This window comes from Pteropus vampyrus, unplaced genomic scaffold, assembly GCF_000151845.1.
Source record: "Pteropus vampyrus isolate Shadow unplaced genomic scaffold, Pvam_2.0 Scaffold63, whole genome shotgun sequence".
Taxonomy (NCBI): domain Eukaryota; kingdom Metazoa; phylum Chordata; class Mammalia; order Chiroptera; family Pteropodidae; genus Pteropus; species Pteropus vampyrus.
In genome coordinates this window covers 9,064,084-9,073,484 of record NW_011888844.1, presented here as the reverse complement: position 1 = coordinate 9,073,484, position 9,401 = coordinate 9,064,084, and the positions used below count along the sequence as shown (strand labels likewise).

At 31.7% G+C, this 9,401-nt stretch overlaps 1 pseudogene; it reads right to left on the bottom strand.

Moving 5' to 3' along the window:
- Positions 1-969: 969 nt before the first annotated feature.
- On the bottom strand, positions 970-1,088 carry LOC111740438 (annotated as a pseudogene).
- Between the last annotated feature and the right edge of the window lie 8,313 nt (positions 1,089-9,401).

Here is a 9,401-nt window from a genome sequence, read left to right as displayed (position 1 = left end):
GTTAATGTGGTGTATCACATTAATTGATTTGCGGATATTGTACTAACCTTGCATCCTCGGAATAAACAACTTGACCATGATGTATGATATTTTTAATGTATTGCTGAATTCGGTTTGCTAATATGTTGTTGAGGATTTTTGCATTAGTGTTTATAAGAGATATCAGCTATAGTTTCTTTTTTTTTTTTTGTAATATATTTGTCTGATTTTGGAATCAAGGTAACAGTGGCTTCATAAAAGGAGTTCATTGTTTAGTAGCACGTGATTTAGCCTCCATGTGTTTTTGTATTTTCCCATTTTTTTTCCTTGTAGCTGATTTTTAGTTTCATACCATTGTGATTGGAGAAGACTGTTGATATGATTTCAATCTTCTTAAATTTATTGAGACTTTTTTGTGTCCTAACATGTGGTCTATCTTGGAAAATGTTCTTGATGCATTTGAGAAAAATATATATTTTGCTACTTGGAGTGAAATGCTCTGAAAATCTCTATTAAATCCACCTGGTTTAGTGTATCTTTTAGGCCTATTGTTTCCTTGTTGATTTTTTGACTGAACGATGAGTCCATTGGAATCAATGGAGTGTTAAAGTCTCCTATTATGAGTGTATTATTGTTGATCTCTCCTTTTATGTCAGTCAATAATTGCTTATGTATGTAGGCGCTTCTGTGTTGGGTATATATGATTACTAGGGTTATGTCCTCTTGATTTATACATCCCTTTATCATTATATAATGCCCTTCTTTGTTTCTTATTATAACCTTTGTTTTAAAATCTATTTTGTCTGATATAAATATTGCTACCCTGGCTTCATTATCATTTCTATTCGTGTGAAATATCTTTTTCTATCCCTTTATTTTCAGTGTGTGAGTGCCATTTGATCTGAAATGGGTCTCTTGTATACAGCATTTGCATGGGGCTTGTATTTTTTTATCCATTTGGCTACCTTATGTATTTTTTTCCTTTTTTAACACCTACAGCACCTGGTATTTCTACGTGGTCTCCCATCCAAGTACTAACCAGGCCCAATCCTGCTTAGCTTCCGAGATCAGATGAGATCGGACACATTCAGGGCGAAATGGCCGTAGACTACCTTATGTCTTTTGACTGGAGTATGTAATTTACATTTAAAGTGATTATAGATAGGTACATAGTTACTGCCATTTTATTATTCATATTTGTTTTTCTTTTTTTCTTTTTTCGTTTTTCTTTTTTATCCCTTCTCTTTTTACAGAAGTTCCTTTAACATTTTTTTGTAATACTGGCTTATTGGTGAATGGATTCCTTAAGCTTTTTCCTGTCTGAGAAGTTTGTTATCTCACTTTCCATTTTAATCAAAAGCCTTGCTGGGTAGAGTATTCGTGGTCGTAGACACTTGTCTTTCATAACTTTAAATAATTCTTGCTAGTGCCTACTGGTCTGCAAAGTTTTCATTGAAAAATAAGCAGACGTTCTTATGGGGGTATCCTTGTAAGTAACTAGCTACCTTTCTCTTGCAGCTTTTAATATTCTCTCTGTATCTTTGGCATTTAAATGATGATGTGTCTTGTTGTGAGTCTGTTTGAATTCCTGTAGTTTCGGACTCTTTGTGCTTCCTGAACTTGTATGTCTAATTCCTTTGCCAGGTTAAAGACGTTTTCTGCCATTATTTCTTCAAATAGATTCTCAATTCCTTGCTCTTTCTCTTCTCCTTTGGGTACTCCTATTATACAGATATTGTTATGCTTCTTGTTGCCCCAGAGGTCTCTTAAACTGTCCTCATTTATTTATTTTTTTAAAATTCTTCTTTCTTGTCATTGTTCTGATTGGGTGTTTTTTGCTACCTTGTCTTCCAGTTTGTTGATTCTATCTTCTGCTTCATCTGTTGATTTCTAATAGTGTATTCATTTCAGTTATCGTATTCTTTATTTCTGTCTGGTTCTTTTTTATGGTTTCTAGGTCCTTTTTTTTTTTTAATGCTTACTGTCTCTCTCTTTAGGCTCTTATTAAGTCCATTCATTCTCTCCCAAAGATCTTTGAGCACCCTTATAATCATTATTTTGAACTCTGTCTCTGATAGGTTGCTTGCCTCCATTTCATTTAGCTTATTTTCTGGAGTTTTCTCCTATTGTTTGATTTGTGCCATGTTTCTTTGTTTTCTCATTTTATTAAACCTCTCCATGATCATTTTCATGTGTTAAGAATATTTTTTTCGTCTCTCAGCCTTGACCAGATGACCTTATGTGGAAAGTGTCCTGTATAGCCCAGTGGTGTGCTCTCTCTGACCATCTGTTCCAGGGGCTCTAGATGTGATCTTTGTGTGGGCTGTGTGTGTAGCTAAGGCTTTATTGTTGTTAGTACATCAGTGCATGAGATTAACACTCAGGCTGACTACATGTGGGAACTGGCTGCAGTCACAGTGTATAAGTTGCTATGTGGAGAGCTGACCCCACTGAGTGGGATTAGTTCTAGAGTGCTTCTGTACTTGTTGAGACCACCCTTTGTGTGTATAACTCATGGGAGTAATCAGGGGTTGCTGTGTTGTGGTCTAGTGCCAGCCTCCAGGTGTGTTGATTTTGTGACCCCTTGGGAAGGATTCAATTTATTTTTAATGAACAACCCAGGTTTGATATCCCATATGTCCCCAATTGGACATAACACTCCCACATCTCTCAGGGTGTCTTATACATATTTTTCTTGTGTGACTAATTACATTATTTATTCTTCTTCCAACCCTGCGATCAAATGTAAAAATATAGAATACATTATCTGCATTGTGTGTTCAAAGTCAAATCTCCTTCAGTTATCATATATACTTATCCCATTTACCCTTATCTACCTGTTTTCCTCCTCCATTTTTCTCTAGTAATCACTAAACTGTTGTCTGTGTCTATGAGTTTTTATTTGTTTGTTTGTCTTAATTGTTCATTTCTTGCTTTCAGTTTTATATCCTACATATGAGTGAAATCATATGTTTTTTCACTTATTCTGACTTATTTTGTTTAACATGATAAACTCAATATCCACACATGTTGTCACAAATGGCAATATTTCATCTTTTCTTATGGCTGAGTAATATTCCATTGGATATATGCACCACATCTTCTTTATCCAGACATCTACTAAAAGACACTTCACTTGGTTTTCATGTCTTGGTCACCGTGAATAATGCTACAGTGAACATAGTGGGAAATATATTTTACAAATAAATGTTTTCAAATTTGGGGTGTAGATACCCAGAAGAGGATTACTGGGTCATATGATATTTTAAAATTTTTGAGGAACTTGCATACCGTTTTCCATAGTAATCATACATATTTACATTCTTGTGAGCAGTGTATAAGGGTTCCTTTTCCCTAAAACCTCTCCAACACTTGTTATTACTTGACCTGTTGATTATAGCCATTCTAACAGGTGTCAGGTATTATCTCATTGTTGTTTTGACTTGCATTTCCCTAATAGTTAGTGAAGTTGAGCATCTTTTCATATGTCTGTTGGCCTTTTGTATATCATTCGGAAGAAGGGTCTTAGAGGCATACTACACAGCTAAAAAAAAAAAAAAACCTTTATTTTATTTTTCTCTGTAGCATTCAGCTTTTTATAATTTTATATTTATTGTGATTTTATTTTCTCATTTAAATAGATTCTTATATTCATACTAAAATTTTAATTCTTTTTTATTGTTTATCTGAAAGCAGCACCCAGACCTTTCATTTATATGTTTAGGTATCACAAATTCGCATCTTTCCCTGGAGTATAAAGACAGAGACAAGAGATCATTCTGACATATTATATGGATATGGGTAGTGGGTAACACAAGAAATAGTAACTTTTCAGAGGACTGAATTACCTAATACTTTATAAGACAAGATCTAAAAAACTTTTATAAATTTTAGTAAAAATACATTGATGATGTCAATGGAATAATTTTGTCAAATTTGTGAGCTTCTTAGAGCTTTCTCAGATTTCAATCACCTACATAATCAGTGACATGATATTTAGAAGGAGGTTTGTCTTTTTTAATCTTGTTAATTTTCTGTGAACTCTTTTTTTTTTTTAGCATTAGTAATGCTCTGTACTGAGGCAGGAAGCATTGATTAAGAGATTACAAAAATTAATTTTGGAGAACTGTTATTTTTGAGTCACTTAGCTGTTTACAGAATTCTATAAATATATTTATTTTTTTAATTTTTTAATAAAAATTATTAGAGTGTCGTTCTTTATAAAATCAAATAAGTTTCGAGTGTATAATTCAGTGGTATGTCATATGTATATTGCATTTTCTATTCGCCGCTCAAAGTTAAATTTCCTTCTGTCACCAAATTTTTAATCCCTTTTAATCCTTCCTCTCATTTCCTCTGGTAACCACTTATCCACTATCTGTGTCCATGAATCTCTGTATGTTTGTCATGTTTTTTTGCTGACTTCAGTTTTATATCCCACATAAAAGTGAAATTATATGGTTTTCCACTTTTTCTGTCTGCCTTATTTCGCTTAACATGATTCCTAAGATCCATCCACGTTGTCGCAAATGCCAGTATTTCATCTTTTCTTATAGCTTAGTAATATTCCAGTGTATATGTGTAACACATCTTCTTTATCCAATTATCTATCAAAGGACACTTTGGTTGATTCTGTCCTGGCCACTGTGCATTAATGCTGCTATGAACATCGGGGTGCATATATCTTTGCAAATAACCCCTCCAGAAGAGGATTTGCTAGATCATATGGTAATTTGTGTCTGTTTTCTGAAGAAACTCCATACTGTTTTCCACAGTGGTTGTACCAATTTGGATTTCCACCAGCAGTGTATGAGGGTTCCTTTTTGCCCATAACTTTTCCAACACTTGTTATTACTTGTCCCGTTGATGATAACCATTCTAAAAGGTTTGAGATGGTATCTCATTGTAGTTTTAATTTGTGTTTCTCTAATAGCTAGTGAAGTTGAGTAGCTTTTCATATATTTGTTGAACATTCGTATGTCTTCTTGGGAGAAGTGTTTGTTCTGCCCATTTTTTAATTGGATCATTGTTTTTAATTATTGAATTGTATGAGTTTTTTTTATATATATTTTGAATATTAGGCTCTTATTGGAGAAGTTGTTTGCAAATTTATTCTCCCATTCAGACAGTTACCTCTCTGCTTTATTCATGGTTTCTTTTCCTGTGTAGAAGTTTTTTTTTTTTTTTTTTTTAGTTCGATACAGTCCCATTCACTTATTTTTGCCTTTACTTTCCATTCTAATAGCTATCTGTCCAATGAAAATATTATCTGACTCTGCTTTCCTTTTCTGGATTGTTAATCACTATGTAATATCTTTATAAATAGCTAATTAATATATTGCCATGTTATTTCCTTTTCCATATTTCTTACCTTTATAGAAAATAGCTTTTCTCATTATATATGAATTAGTAAGTATATAATTATATGCAAGATGTGACTTTAATGACTAAATCTGACATCTACCCTTTTCCTTTACTGCCTGACATTTTCTAAATTGATTTCTATTTAAGTTCGTATTTATTTTTAGTTTTTTTAAAGTATCATTAGAAATTTCATCATTATCGTTATTAATAAGTTGCATTTTGTTCTGAATGTCCAATAAAATCTGTTTTACAGATTTTTCATGTTTTTTGTATATTTTTTCTGATTGTTGTCTTTTTATTTGACTAGTCATTAAATATATCAGTTCATCAGCCTATATGTATATTTATTCATCACAACTGAAGGACTAACAATTACATTTGGTTGTACTAAGAGATCATTCTAGTGATCCAACTTTATAAATAAACTATTTATAAAAAGTTTCTTCAGTTGATTTCCTGCCTTCTACCTCACTGTCTTTCTCTTCTCTGTCTCTAGCTATATACTCTTTCTCTTTCTGCTCTAAATGTTTGAGTGTCCCAGGGCACAGTTCTAAGGTTATATATCTACAGTCACTTCCTAGGTGATCTAATCTAGTTTCATTGCTTAAAAACATTCATACACTCATGATTTCCAAATTCATATTTTCAACCAAGACCATCTCCTGAAATTCACATTATAATACTCAGCTGCATACTCAAAATCTTGTGTATCTAACAATTATTTCAAATTTATCTAAAATAAAACCTTGGATTTCCTCCCACCTTTGCTTTCAATGGTATTTCAAACTTTAGTAAATGGTATCATTATTCACTCAGAGCAAAACGTTTGGAATAATCCCCAATCTCTTTCTCTCATCACCCAAATCCAGGCCCATGGGCTTTATCTTAAAATATATATTTCAAATCCGATCCCTTCTTATCTCCTCCACTGGTACCACTCTTGCCTGAGCCACTATCATTCTTACTCAGAAGGCTGCAAAAATTTAACCGCTGTCCCACTTTTTACTCTTAACCCTCTTGTAAATCTAATTCTGATATAGCAATTAGATGATCACGTTAAAACATAAGGCTTTCAGTTCCTGTGAAGCACCAGTTTCTCTCACAATAGGCCTTTGAGACATCATTTCCTTGCTTAAAATATTATTTACTCTGACCTTCTTCTCTTGTTAATAGCTATACCTTCTTTGGATCTCAGCTATACTACCATAGAAAAGTATTCCCTGAACCTCTGAGACTACACAATCTATGGGCATGTTGTGTTAAACTAAAATAGGAATAAATAGATATTCTAAAAATATCTTATCATTTAATATTAGCCACCTATTTAAAGAAATTATGAGAAATAACTGGGTAAGAGTTCAATATATGTAAACAAAACTTTTGAAATACCAAGGTTGAATTAACCCCACTGTTAATAGATGACCTATTTGTTTTATATTTTTAATTATTAAATATCTTAGGAATACTAAAGTAGAGAATATAATATCTGCAAATGAACTACAAAAGATTCACAATTTACTATATTGCCTCTAAATTTCTCATGTTAAAGAAATAAAACTAGAGATAAATACTATGTCATGATTTGAAGAGGATAATCAATTAATTCTCCCACTTTTATCTCTAAAAGTAATCTTATCTGAAACTTAAGTGTGTCATTTTTATCTGTGCTCACGATTGAACCTCAATCATGTTCCGTGAGTTCAAATCCAATGCAAAAGTGTAATTTTCTTTATTTATAACTTATCATGGACAAAGTATCATACCAGATATATATGTAAATATCTGGACCCCTGGGACAATTAAGGAACTCTTGCCATTTAGAATACACAGACCGCATATTATGTTATCTTTAAAATTTATGACAGCATAAAATTAATAAGAATCTAATCTAGTGTGAAAATTTAGCGTAAGTGCTGGACTATTTGTTATGTTAGTTTTGGATCTCACTATAAGATAATTACATTATTTTATAGCTATTATCAATACATGCATTATTCCTTATTTAATATTAACATTTTCTCCACACCTTTTTTTACAATACTGCTCTTCTATACACTTAGGTATCTATTTTCATATATTTACAATATATTCTTCCAATTCTCCTTGTATATGTTTACTTACATAATGAAAAAGTAATGAAAAAATATAATATTTGGGGGAATAATTATTTTTTCAATTTTTTGTGGTACTCAATGATTTTTATTCATATTTTTCAACATCATGTGGTACTCAATGTTTTTTATTCATATTGATTTTAAATGAATTCCTTGCATATTCCAGTATTAGTGCTTTCTTAGTGGTGAATACTGCAAATATTTTCTCCCTCTCAGGCATCTCATTGTTAACTCTTTTTATGACATCATTTTCAGAATAGGGATCTTGAATTTAAGGTAGCTAAATCCATTAATTTTTAACTTTATGAATGGTATTTCCAGGGTTATATAAATAAGGTGGTCTCAAATTTGGATCTCACTATAAGATAATTTTAAAGATAACATAATATGAGGTGGTCTCAAATTTTTTATTATATATTCTTTCATTTGCTGAAGATACTGACCTTGACTTTTTCTTTTCTCACAGCAGAATCACAAAAATCTTGACAGACCCTTCTGTACCTTATCGATCCAGAGACACCATAGAAAAATCTTTAACAACCTGCAGACTCCATACTCTTTCAAAGTTCTTCTGGGCAATTTCTCAAATTAGTGTCCTCCCTCATTAATGTACTATGGTTCACACAAAAGATACCAGCATCCTGAGGGGGACCTTTACAATTTTCGTTGACAGAAATCCTTTTAAGTTACTCCATGCTGCTAAATTAAAGCTGTCTCTCTTTATGTGGTACTTTTAACCTTACAGAACCCTGACCCTGCTGTGCTCTCCTTCTCTTACCAAGGCTCACTCATTAAATGCTTTCCCTGTAAATCATAGTTTTACTCACTAAGCTAAGAAGAGTATTCTTACATGTACAAATAACTGACTAGAGATGTGATCTCTGATACTCAAATGATGTTCATTCCTTTTAAAATGACCAAGTAAATAAATTAAGTAGACATCACATTCTAGGCTTTCTCTACTTGAAAATAACATGATTTGACATATCATAATTATCATAAATTTATTTTATTCACATTGTAGCAAATTAAGGATAAGTCCTGCAATTATATATAACAAGTTACTTAGTAGGACTACAATATGGTACAAAAGCACAAACGAAATGGAGATCTAAGCTTAGGGAACATTCAATTGTTCTCTTGAATTTACTCTTTTAGAAAATATACATAATCACCTTCGAAAATACTTTATTTTTGCTAGACAATTTTATTTTAATATTTAAATTTTCTTATAAAATTTTCAATTAAAAATTTATCACTATCTAAAACCAGTTTTTCTATTAAAAATCGTTTTCCTCAAAAGACATAATCTACTGAAAGAAAATTATTATTTTATAATTACAGTAGTCATTCAACTCTTCTCAGGCTGCTAGAAAACAAATAATTTCATTGAATATAGACCTAAGGAAACATAAATTTTTGCCCCGTCTTGTAATCTGCTGTCTTTTTTAGAGAGCCCATACAATAAATAAAAGAATTACAAATTATGGACCCGCTTCATCAGGAATGGGGACAAACTTAAATACACACACACACACACACACACACACACACACACACACACACACGTATCCATCAGTTTTAAAGAACCTTTTCATGACTCTGGACATGTTTTCCATGGAAAATTTATTCTAACATTTAAAAGAATAGCTTTCAGGGTTATATAAATAACCCTTACATTTAATATTTATTTAATTTTGGAGACTTAATTGTATCTCAAAAGAGTCTGCATCTTATTAGAAAAAAAGTTATTTTTATAGAAAGGTTTCAAATACCTCATATAAGCCAATTGATTTAAAAGTACTCTTGAACTAAAAATGTAAGTCTCTTAGAAAAGATCTACTTTGGTTAAATGAATCATAATTCCCATCAATGATTTCATTTAAATTATCTTTAAATGCCTATGCTTTCTTTATGGAATAATGCTTTATTTTATTTTTTTTT